Source organism: Protopterus annectens, chromosome 17.part0, assembly GCF_019279795.1.
Source record: "Protopterus annectens isolate FY-2018-M chromosome 17.part0, PAN1.0, whole genome shotgun sequence".
NCBI lineage: Eukaryota > Metazoa > Chordata > Ceratodontiformes > Protopteridae > Protopterus > Protopterus annectens.
This window is the reverse complement of record NC_056751.1, coordinates 639,618,619-639,645,321: the sequence shown is the minus strand read 5'-3', so window position 1 is coordinate 639,645,321 and position 26,703 is coordinate 639,618,619.

The following is a 26,703-nucleotide window of genomic DNA, read 5'->3' as shown; positions in this document are numbered from 1 at the left end:
TGTAACTCATTTAATCAGAAAGCCATTATGGACTTGAAAAACAAATTGATACTTAAAGGCCTCATTCCATCGGCCTTTGGAGAATCACTTTCAGGATCTCATTACTCCAAGCTGGACAAGAAGGAAAAAAAGAGATCTTCAGAGCAAGCTGGCTTGTCTCAGTCTTCTTCAGATCTGATCTTGTAGCCAAAAAATAAGATTAAGAAATCTTTGGATTCCTCATACCACAAGTGGTCAGATCCTACCACTTCTGACACTAGATCCATTTCTTCGGATCCAACTCAGTGGGAGTCAAAATCATTACCCACAACCAGATAAGCATCATCCCTGAATCCAGTCCAATCTTGGCTCACATTGCCCTTGCTTGAAAGATGTTGTTCTTCCTCTATGGCCTCTTCTCATCATCCAGAAGTCACACAGAAGCAGACATGGATAGAACGATAAAGAAGTTTTTTTTTACACAAATTCAGGTGGGAGTTCTCCCAGCACCTACCTTTATGGGTATAAAGGCCTTGACTGTTATGACTATACCTCTTTTTGCTCCTCCTCTGATCCATTCTTTGATTTCAGAGCCCTCAGATCTAAGTATCTGGATGCTTTCTGATTCAGATCCAATGGTGCCCTTATCTTCAGATCCAAAGTCTTCTCTGAGTATACTGGCTCTGAGCATGTCAGAGGTGGAGGGCTATAAGAGCTGAAGCTTTGTTGTCAGATCCAAGGGATTATAGTCAACTCTGCAGTGGTTGGAGCTGTCTCTTCCCCTTGGAGCCTTTGCATTTAATAGCTCGGCTCTGACTCCTGCCTCAGGTTAGTGTCTTTGGGTTGGAGAAAACTAGGGGATCCCGGCTAGACATAATAAAATATACTTGGGTGCACAGGATTATTTTCAGAGATTATATAATTCCCTTTTCCCTACCACTGCTGTTACAGAATAAAATGTCTGACATTCCACTCAGTCAGAGGAAAATGGCAACTTTGGAAATACAAAAGCTGTTAGAAAAAAAGAGTCATCCAAGAGGTCCCCCTCCCCAGACCAGAAAGGACCTGGAACCTACTTAAGATTCTTTTTACTGCCAAAGAAAATAGGGGACTGGAGATCAAGCTTAGATCTCCATGTTCTGAGCAAGTCAGTTCAACGTACCAGGTTCTAGATGGTCACATTTCAGTCCATTTTGCCTTTCCTGCACAAGGACAACTGGATGTGCACTACAGAGCTCAAGGATGCATACTATCAAATAGAAATGAACAGATTGTCCAGGAGATACCTATGCTTCTGGCTGGAAGCCAGTCACTACCAGTTTAGAGCACTTCCTTTGGTTGCACCACAACTACAAGGGTGTTTACCAAATGCATGGCAGTGGTAGCAGCTCACTTCAGACTACAGGGATTCTGAGCGTCTCCATATCTAGAACACTGGCTCTTACCACCTCTACCAAGCATCTACTGATAACAGCCCAAGACTATCAACTACAGACTTGTTCCAATCTGGGCATCACAATAAACCACAAGAAATCTCACCTTCAACCTTCTTAATGTCTAGAATTCATAGGTGCCAGTTTCAACAGAACATCAATGAAAGTGTCTCTGCCATTGCCAAGGGTTCAAACCACTTATTTCCAAGTTGGCAGGATAATTCAGAGTTCATCGCTAGCAGCCCACAGGGAATTACAGACCTTGGGGTCCATGCCAGTGGTGATAGTTCTACTTTCCCTAGCAAGGTACCATATGAGAATCTTACAACTGACATTGGCAACCAAGTGGTCCATCTTACATCAACCCTTGTCGAACAAGATCAACATAACTCAGGCTTGCAAGAGACTCTTTTGGTGATGAATTCACTCAGATCAGCTTTTGAAAGGTTGTTCATTCATCCTTCCTCAACACAAAGCCATAGTGACTACAGACACTTCCCAGATCGCACGAGGGTGGCATTTCTTGGGAAGATTGTTCAAGGCAAATGGTTCCCCGAAGAGGCCAACTTGCATATCAATGTGCTGGAAATGACAGCAGTACTCCTAGTGTTGCAAGCATTCCAAGACTTTCACCCTTCCAGGACTATTGCAGTTCAAACGGACAATATGTCCATAGTATGGTACATCAACAAACAACAAGGAACCAGATCATACACATTGTGTTGAGAAGCCCTGAGAGTGTGACAATGGGTGACATCTTCAAATCAATTTCTGACAGCAATGCATATACTGGGGTAATCCAACATGATAGCAAACAAGTTGAGCAGGTCATATTATTATCTCATGAGTGGTCTTTCAACACAGAAGTGGTGGAAATGATATTCTGCCAATGGGGCCAGCCATGCTGTGACCTATATGCATCTCCCCTAAACAACAAATGCAGCAGGTTCTTTGCCCTAATCCCTCTGTCAGGAGAGTCATTGAGAGATGCTCTCCTTCACGATTGGCCCCAGGTCTGCTCTGTGCTTATCCTCAACCCCTTAATCCCAAAATTCCAACAGAAAGCATCTCAATTGAAGAGCAAAGTAATCCTCATTGCTCCTTATTGGCCTTGACAGATTTGGTTCCCTTCCTTTGGCTTCATCTAGTTTACACTCCTTGGATTCTGGATCCAGTTCCAGATCTCCTGTCTCACCAAACAGAAATGACTCATGCAGACATTTACAGCCTCAAATTAACAGCATAGTTTCTCCAATTCCATTGATAGCCAGACAGCTAAATATCTCATCCCCAGTCCACCATATCCTTTTATCTTCTCACAAGGCTTCCACTAGGAAGATCTACCAGAGCAAATGGAAAAGATTTGCCCTTTGGGAACAACTACATGACATGGGACCTTTTTCAGAAACAGTACATAACATCTTTGAGTTCCTGACTTCCATTTTCAGTGAGGGGGTGGACTATTCCTTCAACAGTTAAGGTTCAGCTAGCTGCTATCTCCAGTTTTCATACTGGAGTTGATAATTCTACCTTAGCATCTTCACACCATTGTAAAGCCTTTATAAAAGGAGCCCTTTTACTAAAGCCCCCCTTCAAGTACCCTACTCCAGTTTGGGATCTTATCAATAATGTTACAGTCCATAACTCAGAGACCTTTTAAACCTGCAGAAAAATGTGAGTTTTGAATGATATCTGACTTGGAAAACAATTTTCCTCATAGCCATAACATCAACTACAAGAGTGTCAGAACTGCAAGCCTTATCTTGTAAGCCTTCTTATTTTATTTTTCACAAGGAGAGAGTGTCTTTACCTTCCTTCCTATAGATGTCAGCATCTAACATTAATCAAGCAATTAATCTCCTGATATTCTTTCCAAATTTCTCTAACAAAGGTGAATACATGTTGCACTTATTGGCTGTTCATAAACAATTACATTTCTCCCTGCACAGATCTGATAAATTTAGGACATCTGACTAGTTCTTTTTATCCTTTTCAGAAGCCACATTGGGTCAACCAGTCTCGAATGTGACTTTATCAAGATGGGTGACCAACTGTATTTCCTCCATCTATAACAAGCTGAGTTTGGTCCTCCCTAAACCCTTAGAAGCCCATTCAACCAGGGCAATGGCAACTTCATCAGCTTTCCTATCCAGAACTTCCATTGATGATATTTGTGCAACTACAACTTGGGCAAACCCTCATACCATTATTACTCATTACAAGCGGTAGCATTGTTGCCTCACAGCAAGAAGTTCTCCTGTTCGATTCACGGCTGGAGTGCCTTCTATGTGGAGTCTGCATGTCCTCCCCGCAGTTGAGTGGCCTCCGAAAGACATGCGTGAATGGGTTTGCCTTCGCTGAAGGTTGGGCGTCGGGCTGGCAACTCGGCACCATAAAAATCGACTGCCAATCATTAGAGGACCGGAGTTCCACTGTGGTGACCCCTCACCGGGAAAAGCCAATAAGACCAACAACAACAACAAATTGGATCTAGCCTGTAGGAGAAGAGTAGCCATCAGCTCAACAGTTCATAGGAATACCCTTCTTTAGAGTCAACCTGGGATTCAGGTAGCTGGGGACTCTGTCCCATATGTTGAGGAATGAATAAAAATTGGCAACATCAGATAAAAAAGTTATGTACTCACCATAACATCCCAGCTGTGTTGTCCATTTTCATTCTTCCTCAACTACCCCCCCCCCCCAGCTCCATACCATCTTTCTTTGATGACTTCTGGTACAGTGGGAGAGTGCCTCAGGAACCAAGTGTTTTCCTTTTCCTTGGAGTTTCAGGAAGTGATTTTCCATACTATGTAAAATATCCAAATAGATATGGTGGGTGTTTTGCTGGAACCAAGTTTGTCAGGGAAAATGATGGTAACAGAAAACAATTCCTAAATCTTGACAATTAATCAATTAGTCTTGATAAACCAGGTGGCATACCAAAATATGAATTCGCAAGTTGTGGTGTATCCAAAGCATAATTTTAACCAACAAAGTATCAGGACAACATTTAACATACGTTAACCTTAAAAAAAACTTTATTCATGTCAAAATATCTGCAGGCAGATGAGCACTGACAATGTGTTCTGATCAGCTTACGTTCACATGGTTGTATATATAATTTATACAAAGTTATGCATAGAACCATGTGCTAAACAAACACGTTTTTTGTTTTTTGAATATCGAGCCATTTCAAATGGAGTTAGTTGCCTGGATAGTAGTTGTGGTTTTCATTGGCTGGGGGTGGAAAAGAAGACTAATCAAAAAGTTAGTTCATCAGGTGATGTCCCTATAGATAGGGTTAATTGGTTATATCCATTAGTGGGACAAGATGAATGCTTATTGTGTGTGTCATAGTTAGTTCAGTCAATGAAGGTAGAACAAAACCCCAGCTTTGTCAGTCCTGAGGGGGTGGTGGCAGGGTGGGGGACTGGCCAATAGGAAGCCAAAGATGATTTTGGTGGGCCTAGGATCATCTTACTAATAGGAAGAAGGGGGTGAAGCATTGGATGATCATCAGCCAAACACGTAATGGTGAAATATAGCAGGTAATTGTGTCAATCATTAATTGGTCCAAGAGAATGGAACAATAGCGGCTTGGGGCCCTTTTGATGATGTAATGTCCAACCAACAGGAAAATGATAGCCAATCATAGGCTAGTAAAAAATGGTGGGCAAAAGGCTAGGTAAACATGATAGGACCAGAGAATCAGGAAGCTTAAACAAGCTAATAACTAGAAGGTCTGGTACATCTCAGTTAGAGACACCAAAGCTTCATTGTGAGTGGTCAAAAAAATGCAGGAAAAAAACACATGGAGAACCCTGATTGGGCGATAGCTCATTGGATCAGAATGGGGGGGTAGCGCTGTCCTGGCTTAGACCACAGGCTATAGGTGGGAGAAAGCTAGCTAATCACAGGTTAGTGAAAAAATGGTGGGCAAAAAACAGCATGCAGAATTGAAAGGCTCAGTGCATCTCAGGAGGGGTCAACATAGCTCCTTGTTATGTGCTTGGTCAAGACAAGAGCAGGAATGCATTGGGGGGGCCCTGATTTGGTGATCGCTCATTGCAGCATCCAAAGAAGGCAGCGTCTTGGCCTAGCCCCATGATAGGTTGTGAGAGGCCAGTGATTTGATAGCAGTTTTTAAAAAAAATATAAAGACTTGGGCTAATGGAAGATCTGTCTGTGTAAAAAATGGTTCCAGTGAAATTATGGGGAATACCTAAATCAGTGCATATATAAAAAACAAAAAAATTAAAAGCAACAGACTGAAGTTAAAAATTGGTGCATCTGTAGAAAAAACACACAAAACTATCTGGGCACTATAATCATGCTGTGACGACACTCCACTGGACCAGTAATCAAGGAGCCTCAATCCTCACCACTGCCAACAGTGGGGGATGTTCACTGAGAGGATAACAGGTACACACACAGTATTTCCAGATGCAGCTCTCTCCATCAAGTGCAATTTCCCTTAAGAGCACACAGAAACTACAGTCAGTCCATGGCTGCTTTCTCGTTCTTCCTCCAGAACCCCAGTAAAACTCCCCACTGGCACAGCTATAGAGGTGAGATCTCAGCTGAGTGTCCAAGCCAAGTCCTCCAGCACCCTGTCTGTCCAAAAAGTGCTTTGTGTCCCTGCCCAAGTAGCTGACACACATACTCTTTTAGGTTTGATTTATGCACACGCACATCTGGGAAAGGCTTGCACAGGTTTACTAGCTAGGTCTTGACAATATGTGAAAACAAAAAAATCACTGAGAAAGTATAGTGGTGCTTGAGTTGTTAAGGTTTATATAAACACATATATAAACTGTAACAACTCAAGCACCGTTATTGTCTAGACTGGAATATATTGCTTCCCCTGCAGGCAGACCTGATGAAGTAATGGAGAAAGCACTGTCACCACATATGGACATGAAAAATATTTTCGTCCCTGGTTTTCCAATGACCAATGCACATATAGGGGTATTGCATCCATCAGAATCTGTTTTTCACTTGTGTTTTTACACCTAGCATTAATGACATTTGTGCTTTAGTGACTTGGTAAGATCAGACTGCACTGTATTCTAACAGGAGTCATCACAAGTACACCGTCCAAGAAAAGGCATAAACTGTTCCAGACTTTATAGCAAAAAATAAGCCATTACTTTCACATAAAATATTCCAGACTTTATAGCAAAAAATAAGCCATTTCTTTCAACACTGTTTTTAATTGTCTTTATGTTTATAGTTTAACGCATGATTATAGTGCTCAGATGTGTATGATTTTTCTATGGACCCAATATTTTCAACTGAAGTCTGTTGTTTTTAATTCTTTTGTTTTTTACATATGCATTGATTTAGGTATTCCTCATAATTCTTCTGGGACCAACTTTACACAGATAGATCTTCCATTGGCCTGAGTCCTTAAAATTAAAAAAAAAAAAAAAACCTGTCAGATCACTGGCCTCCCCATGACCTATTGCAGGGCTAGGCCAAGACAGCACCTCCCTTGGATGGTCCAATGAGTGATCACCCAATACATTCCCACACTCATCTTGACCAAGCCCATAACAAGGAGCTATGTTGACACCTCCCGAGTCACACAGGTCATTTCAATTCTGCATATTGCCTTTTGCCCACCATTTTCAACTAACCTGTGATTAGCTGACTTTCTCTCACCGATAGCAGGTCTAGGCCAGGACAACGCCACCCTCCTGGGATGATCCAATGAGCGATTGCCCAATCAGGATTTCCCATGTGTTTTTTCCATATTTTTTTAACCACTCATAGTGAAGCTTTGGTGTCTCTGCCTGAGACATACCGGACCTTCTAGTTATTGGGTTGTTTACAGCCCCTACTCTCTGGTCCTATAATGTTTACCTAGCCTTTTGCCCACCATTTTTACTAGCCTATGACTGGCTAGCATTTTCCTGCTGGTTAGACATTATGCCAGCGAGAAGGGCTCCAAGTCACTATTCATCCATTCTCCTGGACAAATTAATGATCGACACAATTACACACCATTTTTACCATTGCATGTTTGGGCGACGATCTTCCATTGCTCTATCCCTTCCTCCTACTATCAGTCTGATGATCCTCAGCCTGCCAAAATCTTCTTTGGGTTCCTATTGGCCAGTCCTCCACCCTGCTTCTGCCCCCTCAGGACTGACTAAAGTGGGCTTTTGCTCTACCCCCATTGACCAAACTAACTATGACACACATAATGAGCATTCATCATGTCCCCCACTAATGTATGTAACCAAATGACCCTATCTATAGGGACATCACCTCTAGATTAACTTCTTGATTGGTCTTTTTTTCTACCCCCAGCCAAGGAAAAACCACAACTGCTATCCAGGCATCTAACTGCATTTTAAATGGCTTGATACACAAAAAGCAAACAAACCTATTTGTTTAACATATGGTTCTATGCACAACTTTGTATAAATGTATAAATTTAAGCATGCTAATGTAAGCTGATCAGAACACATTGTCTGCTCTCATCTGCCCACACATATTTTGACATGAATAAAGCTGTTTTTGATGGCTAACTTATGTTAAATGTTGTTCTGATACTTTATTGGTTAAAATGACTCCATGGATACTCCACAACTTGCAAATTTATATTTTGGTACGGCACCTACCTACCGAGAATAATTGATTAATAGGTTCATAGGTTCATAAGTTGATACTAGGCTATCGGCCCTAGGGCCTATACAAGCCTAGCCATTACAATTTCCTGGCTATTTCTTCCCATGCTATTTACTTCCCTGGACCCCTGTCTAGCAGGGTGACTGACGTGATCCCCGGGGTGAATTTCCTTTCTTCCATCCAATCATCAAGGTTCCTTTTGAAGAGGGCCAAAGAGGTGCTCTGCTTGACATGTATGGGCAGTCTATTTCAGAGTCTGGGGAGTCTCTGGATCAGGAACCTATCCCTCCAGCATGTTTTGTTTATTGTGATGACAAGATTTAGATCCCTGGAGTGTGGCTCTGAGGAATTTAAGTGTAGCATGTCCAACAGCTCTGGGGCTGACATGGCCTTGTATGTTAAGCAGAGATCGCCTCGGAGTAGACAATATGTGACAGAGTATAGTTGGAGATTTTAAGGCAGTCAGCATAAGGCATCTGCTTTAGGCATGTGATTCTTTTATTAAGGTATTTCTGTGGCCTTTCCAGTTGTAGAAGATGTCTTGAGAAGTACATACCAAATGGGGCATTGTATTCTATAATGGGTCTAATGAGGGATGAGTACAGTGGGACAATGACCTCCTTTTTTCTGGATGAAAACCACTTAGTGATGAGGTGTGTCACATAGAAGGATTTCCTGACTGTTGTGGTGATGTGGTTATTGAAGGTGAGACCACTGTCCACCCTAAGTCTCTTAACACACTTTCTGTGTTTAGTGTACTGCCACCTATGTGGTAATTTACAGGTACATGTTTTTTCCCAAAGGGGATAACTATACATTTCTTGGCATTGAGCTTGAGCCCATGGCTCTGACACCAAGCATCTGTTTCTGTAAGGCCCTTTTGTAGAGTATCCACATAATTTGGGGATTCAGTAATTGCTCCCAGTTTGCAGTCATCTGCGAACTTTGTTAGCCAGAGTCCCTTAGTGTTGGCCTGTACTTTAGAGAAGTAGCTGCCAAACAACAGAGGTCCCAGGACTTCCCACAGTGAAGAACTTCTCAAAAGCCAACTTCACACTTCTTAAGACTGAAGTGGTATCCTTCAAGGCCCCTGGGCCAGTGGAAACCACAACCCACACTGCTGAATCCTTTGCAAATGCCTTCTACGGGCACCTTCAAGAATGCATGGATCATGCAATCCCAAATAAAACCAAGACCCATTCCCCCAAAGGCAGGTGCCTGGTCTGGTGGACCCCAGCCATAAACAAACTTTACAACAGGAGGAGGAAGCTACTACATGACAGAGCAAAATCCCTAAAAGGAAGGCATCTCTGATCAGTGCTAGCAAAAACTACGATCACTCATAAAATCATCCAAGGCCAACTTTGAGAGAAAAATCGCAAAAGACACAAAAGACAATCACAAGGCCTTCTTTAGCTATGTTAGAAACCTGGGTGGAAACTCCCAGATATGCTCAGAGTTAGTCCAAAATGACACAAAATGCACTGAACCCACTGACATTGCCAACATTCTGGCAGACAGGTTCAGTGCAAATTTCTCCTCCCCCCCCCAAAAGGAGAAATAACTATCCCAGCAGAGTGTAGCCTCCCTAACATCTCAGATGACCAGGTGAGAGCCGCCTTCTCAAAGCTAAAACACAGCATCAATGGGACCGGACGGTGTCCCGGGCTGTGAGCTACATGAACTCCAAGAGGAACTAAACCCACACATAAGGCTGCTGTTTAATCTTAGCCTTACTACAGGATACATACCCAAAGAGTGGCGTACGGCAACAGTGGTCCCACTTCACAAAGGCGGTGCTTCTACGGACCCTGGAAATTACAAGCTTGACGAGCCTGGTCTGCAAAGCTATGGAGAGGATCATTATGGAACTCATAAACAAAGACATTGGGGACCTACAGACATTTGATGATGGTAAGGCAGTTCACACAGCCTACCTTGACCTTGCAAAAGCCTTTGACACAATACCCCACTCGGGCATCATAGACAAACTCACCAGCTTAAATGTAAACCCATATGTCACAATATGGGTTGCAAACTGGCTCAAGGACAACAGAGTTGCTGGAGCTATGTCAGACTCTAAGCCAGTCACAAGTAGTGTCCCACAGGGCTCAGTCCTGGGACCCCTCTTGTTCGGCATTTATTTTTCCGAGGTACAGGCAAACATGGGAGGATTGTGGTTGACAAAGTTTGCAGATGACTGCAAACTGGGCGCCATAATTGATACTCCAGCGGACACAAACATCCTTCAGAGAGGCCTCATAGAAACGGATAATTGGTGCCAGAGCCATGGCCTTAAGCTGAACGCCAAAAAAAGTATAGTCATACCCTTTGGGAAAAACAAGGTACCCACAAATTACCACATAGGTGGTAATCCATTAAGTACAGAAGAGGTAATCAGGGACCTAGGGACCCAGGTTGACAGTAACCTCTCATTTGACACTCACATTGCCAAAGTGGTTAGGAAGACCTTCTATATTGCCCACCTTATCATGAAGGGCTTCACATCTAGATCAAGAGAGGTCATTGTGCCCCTGTACTCTTCTCTTATCAGGCCAATGATTGAGTACAATGCCCCATTTGGGATGTATCTTACCCGACACCTGCAGCAGTTGGAAAGACCCCAAAAGTTCCTCACCAAGAGGATAAAGAGTCTTAAATATATGTCATATGCTGCCTGACTGAAAAAACTCCAGCTCTATTCAGTCACATACCGCCTACTCAGAGGTGATCTGTGCCTGACGTACAAGGCCATGTCCAATCCGGAATTAATGGACATGCTCCACCTCAGAAAATCCAAATCCATCAGAGTCACGAGAGCAAGAGACTTAAACCTCAACACAGAAATAAATAGGATGTGCTGGAGGGACAGATTCATAACCCAGAGGCTCCCTATACTCTGGAACAGAATCCCAATCCATGTTAGGCAAAGCCCCTCACTAACTCTATTCAAGAGAAATCTTGACGAGTGGATGGGAGAGCGTAGGTTTACCACGGGGCTCATCTCTGTGTCACTACTAGACAGAGGCATAGTAAACTAAACCCTAAAAGGGCATAGTATTCTCATCCTAAGGGGTGGTGAAAGCCACACACACTCTGGCTAGGCTTATAAATGCCCTAGGGCAGATAGCCTAGTATGAACCTATGAACCTATGAACCCTGAGGTACTCCACTTGTCACTTGTCTGGAGTTGGATTTGGAGTCAGCTACTTTTACAGTGCGGGTACTCTCAGTAAGCCAGTTGGCAACCCATCGAGTGACGTAGGGATTAATGCCCAGCTTAGTAAGTTTATCTATGATCCCAGAGTGGGAGATGGTGTCAAAGGCTTTGGTGAGGTCCAGATAAGCTGTGTGGACTGCCTTACCCTCGTCCACGGCTCTGGAGACTGATTTGAAGAAGTCAATCATGTTCAGGAGACAAGATCGATCCTTCATGAACCCAAACTGGGTGGGGTCCAGTGTTTTAAGGTTGCCAATGTCTTTGTTTATAAGTTCCATGATAATAAGTTCCATAGCCTTGCAGATCAGGCTCGTCAGACTGATGGGGTGGTAGTTCCCAGGATCCAAGGTGGATCCCCCCTTTTGGAGTGGGATAACTGTAGCTGTGTGCCACTCAGTGGGCATGAAGCCTGAGGTGAGGGTATGATTAAACATGACACTTGGGTGAGGTGCCAGTTAATTTTTTAGTTCATGTAGTACACAGCCCGGAATGTCATCTGGTCCCATGGTTGCTGTATTCTTAGCTTTGGAGAGTGCGTTTTTTATCTGTGTGGCTGTTATTATTGGAATTTGACAATTTAACGGTATTGAGATAGGCCATTTAGGAGGTGAGAGGGGGTGAAGTTGGCACTGAATCGATCTGCCAGGATATTGGCAATATCCTTGGGATCAGTATATTTAATGCCATTCTGTTGTAGCTCAGAGCAGATCTGAGCATTGCCATTTAGATTATTGACATAGTTATAGAATGCCTTGTGGTTGTCTTTGGAATCTTTGGCAATTTTATTTTCATAACTAGCTTTGGAGGATTTTATGAGGGATCTCAGCTTCTTACTGAGGCTGGTAAGGGAGTTTTTTGTCAAAATTTAGGAATTATTTTCTGTTACCATCATTTTCCCTGACAAACTTGTGTTAGAAAAATATGTATTAATGTGTGTATTAGCAATATGCTTAGTGCATTTAGAAGCTTGAAAAGGGTTAACACATTTATTCTATTTCATACTGCATAAATCTGTACAAACTGCAGTTGCTTTCTGACCTTGTACTGTTAGCTAAAACCTTGCTTGTGCCTTGGAAATTTACTGAGAAGCAGGTGATTTTCTGCTTGCATTAGGAAAATAATGAATAGAACAATATTACTTGTATGAAACTTAAACAAGAAGTTCCGCTGTGCCATGAGAAAATACACAGCTGTAGAAGTTACAGATAATTAGTACAAAGCCTGCTTGAAAATATGAACTGCAATCAGTATTTGCGTGTATCTGTATTAGAAAAGTACCTTGAAAAGTAACACTGTTCAATAGATGCTTGTAAACGGATTAATAGTCACCAAGGCCAGGTTGTGTTCTGAAAAGTTTCTCACAAATCTAGTCATGTCAGCAGAAAATCTGAAGTAACATCTGCTGTAGAACAATGCTAAAAGTTGTGATTGATTACGTCAGCTTAGAAGGCCATGTCTTGTAAAATAGTATAAGAATGAGCATACTTCCTGTTAGTAGTTAGATAAATCCTTGTATTTGCATGTTTTTGTCTCCTTGCTGCAAGTAAATTAAAGTGCCTTAACTGGACCTTACGTGTATTGGTCTTTGAAGTTTTTTCCTTTGACAACTTGGTTCCAGCAAAACTCACACCATATCTATTTGGATTTTTATGAGGGTTCAGTGAGGTTGTTACACTGAAACCTTGACCATGGAAGTTATACTGACTTCAGAAAGGTGCTTCAGGTGTATGCAGATTTACTAATACTATGTAAAATATAGCAATGTTTTACTGTAGGGGGCTACAAACAAGATCCAGAGAAGGAGGGGGACTAGGGCATTATGGGCAAGGAAAGAGCTCAAGAGTTTGTGGTTTCCATGAGTTGTAGAACAGCAGTCGCGTTTGGTCCAATGATCGGATCCAAACCCATATTTTGAGGAATAATGAAAATGGACAACATAGATGGAACATTATAGATGAACAAACAGGCCTGTGTAAGATAAAGAGACTATAAAACTGTAAACATTTAATGCAATTAAAGGCACTTACTAAGATGAGTGCAATACACATTGTATAATTGTAAGAGTGTTAGTGGGCTTTTGGTGCCACACACAATGTTGTGTGCGAGTTTCAATAAGAGTCACAACTCTGCATATTTTGTTGTACTATTTTCACTAGGATATTTGTGTTCTGAGAACTACTGAGAGCAAAGAGGGGAAATAAGCAAACAATTATTGCCATTATAAGAGATTTGGAAATACAATGACTTAAATCAGAAGGAAGGTGACTGACAAACTTAAAACACTGCAGAAGTTCAGAAAGAACTTTTGTTACTGTGATGTTTGTTATGTTAATGGAAGCAAGGTTGAGTCTAGGGTCACATCTAGGTATTTATAGAAAGTAATGCAATATATGGAGTTCCTCCATAATCTGTCAAATCTATTTTAGGGTTGAGTTAGTACACCAAATATCATGGTCTGTGTTTTGGCATAGCATAAAATAATTTTATTTCTGTGAATGGGAAAGGCAAAAAACAGGCTGGTAATATGGCCTGTTTTGGGTGCCTGAACTGTTTTTGCCTTCTATGACAAGGATTAGGCCATCTGTATATGGATAATTTTGAAGGTAGGCAGGCTGAAATATTGGTCAAAGAATGGTGCCTTGAGATACTTTACATTTAGGAGTGATACAGGTGGGCAAATATAGACTGTTAATGGGTGAATTATACAGGTAAGAGTTAAAGTATTAGATAGTGGGGTAAGTGAAGCCTAGAGTGGATATTTCCTAGGAGGAAGTGGTCCACCATATCAAAGTCTCTTTTTAAATCTTGTGGCCATAGACTGGAAAATGCCACAGCAAAAAAGGGTTCATATCACATTTGGTTATTCATATATTAAATAATCACTAGACTGAAGCGTTGTACCAGGTCTGTTTGCAGTCTGAATTATAACAAATTTACAGGAAATTCCAGACCATGTCTATATATCTGCCCACATTTATTCCATATGAGCTTTCTGATCACCTACATGTTCTGTTCAGCTCATTTGCTACTAAATAAAATATAAGATTTCTTATTTTAATACTTTTGATCTTTTTTACTAATACTTCTAATGATAGATTTCAAAAGCTAGTTAAGATATATTATTCTGGAGATCTGCAATAAAAAAATAAATGTGAGTTATTGTTCCAGCTTACCTGCCAAGCTTTAAAATCATGAATATTTCCACAGCTTCCATTCATCTTTATGCCTTCTCCTGATGTACACTTAAACATGTTGTGCAGACCATACCCCAAAGCATATACAGCTTTGTAAACAGTATATTCATATTCAAATTTTAAATTATTGCCATTGAAAAATGGCATATCATAAGCAGTGAGTGACTCTTCCCCTGTGCAAAATGATGATTCATTGAAAGCCACAGTATATGGATCATCACTTCTGTCATAATATGGCCACTGGCAACCAAAGACTTCTTTCCAAAATGAATCTAGATACATGTAATTCTGAGAGTCTGAAGGATGAATGTTTAGGAGGAACTCCTTAAATCCTGGTATTTTTGCTTCATGCACGCCAAATGCTATAGTCAGATTTAAAATTTTTGCAAGATCTGTCCTTAAAAACATTGGTGCTGGAGCCCATCCATCAGTAGCAATCCAGACTTTTTCAGTCATATTTTGCATTGAAAGTTCTTCCAGGAGTGGAATTACCCTTTCTTCAGATGCAATGATAACGATTACCTTTGCTGAAGATTCCCTGATTACTGAAACAATACTGTGGATCTTAATCATAGGAAAGGTTGCAGGAATAATTTCTGAAAAGGCTATGCATCCACCAGCTGTGACTAACTGTTGCACCAGAGTCTGGCTGCCAGATCGACCATAATCTGTGTCATCACTGATGAGACCCACCCATGTCCAGTTAAAGGTAATAGCAAACTTTGCAATACTATAGAAGAGGAAGTCATCACTAGGAACAGTACGAATGAATGAAGGAAACTGCACTTTGTCACTCAGAAGTGTAACAGATGAACCATAACTAATCTGAAAGAAATATGCAATGCAGTGAAATAATTAACATTACTTTAAATTATGTATAGCTACAGTTGATATAAACTAATATTTACAACAATGAAGAAAATATGCACCATTTTCTTATGCATCCATTCAACAATCGAATCGGATAAATATCCAGATTAAAAAAAAAATCAAAACTGTCTATTGAATTTTTGAGGGAAAAAAGTAATACCCTTACATGTTTGACTTAATGAGATCTTGAACATATTTTATTTATTGATTTATTTAATGTTTGTTAGGTGAACTGGTCCAAGGACCATTTTCAGTCATGATCCATGCCAAGCAATACAACTAAACATACAGAATGAAGAACTATTTGTGTATAAATTTATGTTGGCACTGGCAGTAAAATAGTTGAAGATATAGCACAGAATTGCATTTTCAAATAGATAGCTTTGAATTTTCAGGTAGGTACAGCTCATTGCTGATAGTGCAAATGAGTTCTTAAAGCTTAAACTAAGCATTTTTTAGCAAGGGATAAGTTCAGTATATCCAAGATGTTTACTGAGAATAGGGCTGCCTACTCTGAGGATTTCTGGGTACATAGAGTGAAGGAAGGGATTATAGTTGTATGTTTTTTTGGTACTTACGTATTATCACAACCAGATTTTTGTGGTTGCGATAATACGCTTGCTGGCTTGAAAACAGCTATGGGAAACACTGTAAGTTGTCACTCTGTGCGTTTACTGCTGAAAAGCTAATTTTGCTGACATTAAGGAAGAGAAGCAATCGTGGAAATCTTTACCTGTTTTGCGTGTATGACGGACACACTCTTCAACTGGCAGGGCTGGTCTGTTACTGATGAAAGGAGTACTTTTACTGTGAAGAAGCAATGCTGACAAGAAAAAGATGGCTTGGAAATGCTTTCTGATGAACTCTTTATTTATTAAACTGTAAACTATTTATGTACCACACATTTCATTGTCAGTAATTTCATTTCATTGTCAGTAATTGACACAGCAACATGACTTTCTTTCTTCATTTTCACTGATAACCCTGCCTAAAACAATGTGTAATTTGAACCAAAACACACTAACTGACATTATCAGAGCACCTGTGCTTCTATATTAACATCGGTAGGCGCACTGCATTACAAGAAAGATAAGCTGCCCGCAAACAGCATGCGTAAACAGAAACATGATTTTCTACATTTTCAAAGATATCCCTGCCTAAAACAACCTTCAATGTGAAAGAAAACACACTAATTGACATTATCACAACATTAATGCTTATATTTGCACATCGGGAAGCAACCGGTAGGAATGCGAAACTCTGGTTGCGATAATACGTAAATACCGTTTTTTTTCTCTAACAGTTCTTGCACTATTTTCTTGGTAACAGTTTTGAATAAGAAGATATTTCATTTGTCTGTGAAGGAGAGAAAAAGGGGTTACTGGTAGAATTTGAGTGAAGGGTGAACCACTGTGAGATGGGGAGCTAGATATGTTTCTCGTGATACTGTTAATCATAACTAAGGGGAATTTGGATGTTGATGATTGTTTGATAAAGGTGCTTTTGTTACAGATGATATAATGCCAACATTGTGAGGGCCAACCAAAATTCTTTAGCTGCTGTTGTCATAGTAATACATCTTTGTTTGATTTTATAACTACTCTAGCTTGTTGTCCAAGAAGAATAAATGCGCTGTGCATAACATTAGTAGAGGAATCATATTTTTATTCTTTCCAAACTAAGTTTCTGAGTTTTGTAAGATAGCTCAGCTCTTTGTTGAATCAGGGAGAAGACCTTCTTTGATATCTTATTTTTTTCAGAGGGTACAGCATGTCTTGGATAGGTATCAACAGATTATAGAATGTGGACAGTGAAGTGGTTGAATGGGTACATTGATAAAGTGTGCTCCAATCAATCTGGCTTCGGTTATTCAGTAGGATTTCATGAGGCAGCATTGAGAAACTTCTTGTTGTGATGATATCTCAAGGGAGTTTGGAAGCTCTAAATACCCTGATAGAGAGAAAAATATTGGTATCTTTCATGCATTTAGGTAGAACATTCAGTGTATGTAGTTTGTCAAAAATATTGGTTAGAAGGCTATCTAGAATGACACTACCTTTGGTATGAGTGTTTAGTCTAGTGCCTTCGTTCATTTGTTTTGTCAGGTTTAGGGATGAAGCTAGTCTGAAAAACTGACCTTTGGAATCTCCTGTCTAGTAAATGTTTATGTTCTCATGATAATCCATTTCTTATGTTTAATGAGGTGTATGTTATTGATAACAGACTCTATTAAAGTGGGGGATGAAGGAGGGGAAATATTCACAGTAGCGATGCAAATAATGTTGTGATCTTTCCTATAAATTTATGACTCATTTGGGGCTACTACATGAATTACAATTGTTCTTGAAAATAAGCTTAAGATTTAAGGAAGCAGAGATTGTTTTCCATCAGCATGACCCCTTCTTCTCTATTGTCACTGAAAATTATGAATCCTTTTTGTATTGTATTATACTTAAGTCAGTCTTTAGCCAGGTTTTGAATTGTGAAGAGTGGTCCACATTTGTAAACTGGTCCATTTGTTACTGAGACTGCAGGCAATGGAACCACCTTCACAATATCAGTACAATGTTATGTTCTGCGAATGAGGACTTGGGTAAAGCTGAACATTGAACACAAATGTTTAATGCAAGACTTAAGTCTGCAGTGCTAGGTCATTGTGGCTCTTGCTATTTGTTTTAGAAAGATGATTTTAGTGCATCTCTATAATATGCTTATATCCTAAAATGTTTGATCTGTCCATCTGGAAAGCTTTATCTAAAGGTTCTGTCTGCACATAAGTGAATGTGCCAGCATAAGAAATACAAATGCACCTAATTTGTCACGTGGGTTCTGCTAGCGCTATTTTTTTCCAAAAGTGCTTGAATGATCTGTGGTGCTACTTCCTATCTTCCATTTGTCCACAACCCTTTCAGTTAAGAAATACTTTTGCAGATAAACGCTAAATTGTGTCCATTTAACTGCAGCATATGTCCCTTCCTGTTTGCCATATTCTCACTCTCTGATTCATCCTATTTACATTCCTTATTTGTGCACTCAGATCTTATCCCTCCTCACCTGCTGTCTCCATATTTCTAGAGTACAACACATCAAACTATGCTGTCACCCATAGTGCGTTCATCATTCTTGTTGCCTTACTTTTGTACACTTTCTGTCATTTTGGCTTCTTCTCTCTATGAAGAAATATCAGAATCTGGAGATAGTATCCTTTTCTGAACCCTAATGAGTTTTTATGCAGTACATCTATCACTTTCACTTTCTCACAATATCCTGCTTACTTTAACAAGATCTGTTTTGCATTGTTTTATTAATTAATTACATCAGTAATTACTGGCCATAGAATCTTTCCTACTATGGCCTGAGAAGTGACTCTCCCCAACTTATAGTTTAACTCTGTATCCCATACAAATTCAGATTTAAGTGTAGCAGTTATTTTTTTGGACTAGTAAGACTAACCATACCTATCTCGATGCTTCTGCCCATATCCTATATTATACCCCTCCTCCTCCCCATCTTAGTGTCATCATCATAAAGTTTTTATCTATTTCTTGGTAGCAAAGATTATATTTCTTTATACGCGTAGTACAAGGCTGGCTCTTTGAAGTGACAACCATGGCACTGTGCCAGTCATCTGTCTTTCATTAGGCAGTTCACTCCCTCATCACTACTCTCATTAACAAACCTTTTTAACCAGCTATCCACCCATGTGTGTGTCTCTTCTGAAAACCATATCCCTAGTTTTTTATAATAGTCAGCAATGTGGCATAAACTCAGAGGCTTTACATCTTGGCAGAACACATCCATTGAGCTGACTCTGCATCGTAACCCACTCCTAGAGCTGAATCATGTTTGTTTGATGTGCTGTCAGTGCTATAGATCCATACTATTATTTTACCTTGTAGGACATTGTCTTCCAAAAATCAATTTAATCTAGCTTTCATTTTCTATACTGTCATTTTGCCCATGACTAAAGGAAGGCTAACTTAAATGCTGGAACATGTTCCACCCAAGTGTCCTGATCTTATTTCATTCCTAGAAGACAACAGTCTCTTTCATGGATCTATTAAAGAGCTCGGCTCCCTTTTGAAATGTCAGTACTTGAAATACCAAATGCTGTCAAGCCAAAAAAAAAAAAGACTGAAAACCAAGGAAAAGAGCAAATCCCAAAGACCACTATTCTCCTTTAAACTTCTTTTTTGCAGGGAGTCAAGCCCCCTCAACACCCCCCGCACTTATATATACCATTTCTGAGACCATCATACCTCAGAGAAAAGGGAATGTTCCAGGAAATGGCCATCTTAGACTTAGTGTCTGTGAATCCATTTTTTAGCCATTCAGTCTCCTCATTTCATGACTCACCCTGGAGGGTCCCAACATTTCAAATGGCTAACAAAGAGGATTACTGCGAAGCTCTACCCAAAGTCTAAGCTACTTTTTACGTGACTTGGGAGGTATCTAACTAAGCCCTTAGACATTATTCTCATTTAGGTCCTTCTCTATTTTCTAACAATTTATTTTTTTCTTTCTTTCTTTCTTTCTTTCTTTCTTTCTTTCTTTCTTTCTTTCTTTCTTTCTTTCTTTCTTTCTTCACTTTTGTTAACTGTGTAAGTGATCTGGTCCATGGACCCTTTTTGGCTGTGGCACGGGCCTTAAATCTAATAAATATATATATATATATATATATATATATATATATATATATATATATATATATATACTGATATATTAGATATTTCGGAAATTAATGAAACTAATAATACAAAATTTGTTAACAATGACAAAGTTAAATTGGTTAATGACTTGTTAGTACCCTCTGAGCCAGAGTTTGTTGACATTCCTCTTACAGGTAATGATCCAGCAATGTCCACCCTTAAAAACAATGAACAGATAAAACATGTAGATACAGATGGTACATGTAATTCTGATGATAATGTGAGATGTAAAGAAGTGATTCTGAAGCAAATGCCTTGTCTTTCTGGTTGTGGCAATGAAGTGGCAATATCCAGATGTGTAAAACTTAAAACAGTGGCTCTCAGGAGAGCCAATGTTGTTTGTTAAGCTGAATATTTTTGAATTTGAATTACCCATTAATGATGATATACCTTTTTTGGGAGATTCTATTTTTAAAAAATTCTGTTAGATGGCTAACACACTAGAATAAAAGTAAAATCATAGTGTCTTCATCTAACTGGATTTCTCTATTTCCTAGTAAAATTACTTAATTGTAAAATGCACTGTAAACTAATAATAATACATGCTGGTACCGATGATATTTGGAATGTTCTGTTGAATTGCAAGAAAAGTTCAGTAATTAATATTTTAAAATTACTAGACACTAAGAAGATTCAGGTTGTATTTGCTGCAATCTTACCATGTAAATAATGGAATTATTTTTTAAAGTCCATCATTTTAACACTTGGTTACAATAGTTGTGTGGTATCTTCAATGTTCCAATGTTAAGGTACAGGGAAGATGTCATAAATTATCATCATATATTTTGCCATGACAAATTACATCTTTGCCTGTATGGATCTTGCTTTCTTACAGGAAAAATGTCAGAGTTTATGAAGCCTTTTTTAGGATAATAAGGACTATCAGCAATGGCAACAGCAAACCTGATATTGCTCTCGGTTACTATTTTTTCAATGTCAAAAACTTGGGAAGTAAGTACAATGATTTATCTTTAATGTTATCATATGAAATGTATAAAAATAATAGCCGTAGTAGAATCTTGGTCAGTAGTGAATTTTTGTTTCCCAAATTATAATGTTTACAACTGCGTTAGACCTAATAATAGAAGTGGTAGTGCTTTACTATTAGTTCAATACTTCTGTTTGATCTAGAATGGTTTTAATTGACAATAATAAGGAAATACTTCCTGTGGATATAATATTGAATTCAAAATCCATTAGGTTGTAATTATTTATCATTCTCCAAAAATTATGTCTGATACTCGCATAGAATATGTGGGGGTACTTGGCAGTTTACTAGTTCAAAAAATTGTATACTTTTTGGAAAATTTAATTATCCATCTATAGACTAGAAAGAGTGTCAAGCAAGCACTTTTCATAGCAAAACATTTTCTGAATTATTAATATTATATGGTTATACTCAAGTGGTACAGGAGAACACCACAGCAAACAGAATTTCAGATTTGGTTACAACAAATAATCTAGATTTTATTTCAGATGGCCCCTTGGGTACGTTTGATCACAATTCCATCACCATTAAAAAAAAAAAAAACAGTGACCAAAGCATCTTAGTAACAAATTTAACTTTGGTCTGTTAGATTATGAGAGAATTAAAGATAATATTTTATAAAAGGATTGGTCAAATTTAAGTGTTAAAAGACTGACTATGGGTACTCAGAGTTATGGGACATCTTGATTGCTGATGTAAAAGCAACTGAAGAGACTGTTAAATATTCCCTTAAAAATGCATTACCTAAATGGAGTTAGAGGGTAATACAATTATATAACAAGAAACAATCTATCGTTAGGCTTTACAAATGTTATCCATCAATAAAAAAATAAGTCGAAGTTTAATAAAGTTAGTAAGAACTTACAGCACTTTATTAAAACTAAAAAAAAAATCAAAGTTTGAAAATTTTTATTCAATAAAAATACAAAAGCATATCATAGCTATAGTAATTAATTTAGGAAAGTGAAAAACCTCACACCATTTGTAGAATATAATGATTTTTTTGTTTCTGAAACTGACATTTCAAATATAGCTGAGATTTTTAAGAATCATTTTAGTAATAATGCTCAGAGTTTAAATGTAATAAATTGAAATATTAACCTACTGCTGTCACATGATACTTGTCCATCAATTAGCATTAATATTATTAAACAATCTCTAAAATATGTTGTGACACCCCTGCATTGGCCCAGTAATCAAGGAGCCCCAATCCTCACCACTGGAAACAATGAGGGATGTACATAATGGGAGAATGGCAAGTACACACACAGTAAAGTACAATTTCCCTTAAGAGCACACAGAGATCACAGTCAGTCTGGGGCTAGTTTTTCACTCTTTCTTCAGATCCCCAATAAGATTCTCCAGTGGCACAGCTATAGGGTTAAGATCTCAGCCAAGTGGTCAAGCCAAACCCTCCAGCATCCTATCTGTCCAACCAATGCTTTGTGTCCCTGGCCAAGTAGCTCACACACACAGACACACACACACACACACACACACACACACACACACACACACACACACACACACACACACACACACACTTTGGGATTTGATTTATTTACAAACACACAGACACTCCTGGGAAGGCTGCTCTTTGTCACCTGACTTCAGTTCCCAGGCTGAACGGATACTTAGAATTTAACACCTCTGTGTCAAAAATACATATGTCTCAGAAGTGTGCAGCTGCTAGGAAGTCATAGAGCAATAAAACACTTTTATATTTGAAACCTAGTAATTATTTCTGTTTCAAGACAATACTAAAATCTCTAGCTCTAGACATTGTTTCTGCTTGCTGCACTGAAACTGAGATAACACAATCATGAAACAATTTCCGCTTGTTTTCTTGAAGTTTAGCAAGTTTCTACTATTAAAATATACATATGCGCAGGTACATAGATTATATACATTCCTGTTCTTTTCCAGTAGGGTACACTGTGGTTACATTCTTGAAGCTCAGTACATAACATACAGTTCTCTTACATTTGTAAGACAAGCATATGAATCATATTAATATTCACAAATGGCATATGATTATTTACACATTTTTTGATAGCTGGACTGGCAGTATTTCTCTGGTGTCACACATGTTAAACACAATAAATCAATGAACCAAGATGGCATATCCTCAATATTAAATAATAAGGTCACATCTACCTTACTGCCTATGTTATTGGTAATTTCAATAAATTTCTATTAACTGGTGCAGTGCCCAAAATGTGGAAAATATCTAACATTATCCCTATATTAAAAAAGTAAATACATCAATATTTCAAACTGTATGCCTGCTATTTTAACATCAATTTTGTGTAAATGTTTTGAAAGATGTTCCAAGTTAATACATAATGAGACAAATTGACTTGGTATAATTGATTTACATCATCATGGTTTCATTAAGGGGAGATGAGTAATCAATAACTTAACTAAATTTGATGATAAGGCAACATGGCAATGTATCTGGGGCTTTCTTGTGGTACTGTTTTCTTGGATTTGGCTGAGGTATTTGACTGTATTTCTCATACTTCTATTTGTAAAATATTAGTTGAGCTGGGTTACTATTCTTATATAATTAGTTGGATAAGGAACTGGTTGCAGTATAGACGCCAGGGAGCAATAAACCAAGGACATACTTCTCAATAAAGTAAAGTTGTTAGAGGTATACTCCAGGGTCTGTGCTGTGGTCATTGTTATTTAATATAGTATTCTCATCTGTTCCCTCATTCACTAGCTTTTAAATGCATAAATATGCAAATGATTGTGTTAGGTTTTGCTGTGACTAATGAAAATTATGTATGTATGTATTTCATTATTTGTAAATTAATGACTTTTTAGAAAAAAGTTTCCTTTTGGGCATCTTAAGTAGGTATTCATTTTATCAATGATAAATGCAAAATAATGTATTTTGGACAGCCTAGTATAAAATTAATATCCACCTACAGTAATTGGTATTAGAAGAGCTGTTGTAATAAGGACTTAGGTATATATACATTTCTAATATTTTTTTCTTTTATCTCACATCAGGACTACATTATTAGAAAGCTCCTACACCGGTTATATTAGTCTTAAAATATTTATAATAAGAGCACTGAAAATTTGATTAATCTTTACATAATTTATATTAGACCAAAACTGGAGTACAATAATTCATTTTGTGTGTACACCGCTAGGGATCTAAATAGACTAGAATCTGCTGAAAGGTTTATTAAGACGACATCTGAGCTTCTAATCTTAGTTACCAAGAGAGATACAGAATAACTAAATTATATTCATTAGTTTATAGATATTACAGAAGCAGAATGATTCTTGGTTTTAAGTCCTTAAAGAATGAGGAACTTATTATTATTAAATCTTTATATTAACATTTGTAATAACACTTTGAAGCAAAAGGTTTTGAAATTTTCTATAGGTTTAAGTGGAACTAAGGAAAGGCAATCTTATATTACTCAGATCTTGTCGATTTTATTGAATCATTTATTGATCACAATTCAAATTTCACCTAAATTAGATACATGTAAAAAAAGCTTAATAATTGGATAGGTTCTGATATACATAATCCTACTTTTGTGAAGTCTGTGTTCCTAGAAACCCTTAGGGCCAGGACACATTATAATAACTTATGAACTTATTAAATAAAATTTTTCCAGTTTAATTTCACCAAGTCTTTTGGGTTTCTAATACCATGAAGGGAATGAACCCCATTCGAAAGTCAAGGTATGATTAAAGTTCATGAAATTAGCATTGTTTTAATCTTTGATGTTAGCCAAAAGTGCTCTTTTCAGCACCCGCTATGTGCCCAGAATTTACTCTTTCTGTAATTCATATGGAGTTACATGTATCGATAACATATCTAAATATGACCATAAATATTTTGTATGAGACCCATTGCTCCTACTACTTTTGGAACTGTCTGGGTACCCTTCTTCCACATTCTCTCATTTTGGCCTGCAGATCCTGTTATTTTATGACTTTGTGTCTCTCTGTGTAAGAGAATATAATCATTAGGTCTAGCAATTTCAATAATCAATGCTACTTTTGTCTTCTTTGCATGGACTACTATATCTGGTCTTGTAGCATTTATTTTTTGAACTGTTGGTAATGGGTGATCCTTTGTGGTTCGTGTTTCCAATGCTTCTCAGCTACTTTAATATTATAATGTTTGCACAATCCCTAATGAAAAATTCTTGCCACATTACTATGCCTTTCAGTATACAGGGCATCTGCAATTAGAGTATCATACCCTGCAACAAGATGTACAACTGTTTCTACTTTTGTTTTACAAAACCTGCATTGGTCTTAATCTCCATGTTCAATTAACTTTATAAACCAATGTGTATATAGTCCACTGTCCTAGACCACCAATATTAACCTTTTCTAGACTGGCAACTTCAATTATGCATTTTCCACATTTCATGCCTTCTCATCTGATCCTTCACCTTATAGTCTTTCTTTTATTTTTGGCACATTCAGTTGCTGCCTGATTTTTATCAACTTCTGGTTTGATTTGCATTCCCACTTGACACCAATATGCTTCTGCTAAAATAAGCAGGACAATCATCTTAGAATTGTTCTCATCATGTTTTAAAACTTTCACTATATTTGGATCTTGTGAGGTCAGCAGATATGTATACAGTTTTATGACTGGAGATCTATGCATGTAATCAGTTTTGAGGATGCTTGTACCTCCTTCCTTCAGAACTCGGAATCTATACTCTTGGTATGCACTTATTTTTGTAAATCATTTGATAAGCACACAGAATTTTTCTTGTTTTCCTGTCCAACTGATCCAACAACTTTTTGGGGTCAGTCAATCACCCCAAAACTGTAAGTTAGAACAGGAAGAGCAAATTGATTTATAACTTGGACGTTGTTCCTAGATATCAGGGCTGTTTTCAGTATTAATTTTAATCTTCTAAAATATTCCTTACTAAATTTTGTTTGTATTTGTTCTTGTTTTATTGTTGTTCCTTCATCAGTTTCCAAATATTTATATACTCCCTGCTGCTCAAGCTCCTTTATATCACATTCCTGTGCCAGACTGATATTTTCCTGGTGCTACAGCTTTCCTGCTTTAAAGATTATTTTTGCACATTTATCAAGACCAAATGACATACTTATATCATCGGACAAAGTTTTGATCACTTGCAGTTGTGCATTCAGCTTTTCCAGTATACCATATATTCACTGCCATGACTTTATAGTCTTTCTGGTTTTCTAGTATTCCTTGTAATTTATTTGAAATTTCTTTAAACATATTCCCCATTGGTCAGTATTATACATCTCATCAAGAAACTGAATACCTAATATTTTGCTTTTATCCTTTGTTGCTTTAACTCCTGTTGTTTCAGTACAATACCCATGCCCCTGGATTTTATTTTCATTTAAATGCAGTCCAGATTTACTATATTTCATTTTGTCAAAATATATATACTGATGTTTCAGAAACATTCTTCATTGGCAATTGTGTGTAATGAGCAGCCAAGCAGAGTGTGTGCAATTCATATGCAGGGTAAATGCAAGCAGTGAAGGACAAATAACCTACCGTATTTCTTCGTAAATAAGACCTAACCAGAGAATAAGGCCTAGCATGGTTTTCCGGGTGGTCATGATATAAGCCCTACCTCAAAAATAAGCCCCAGTTAAGATCGTCAACATGTTGAATTACAAAACAATATTA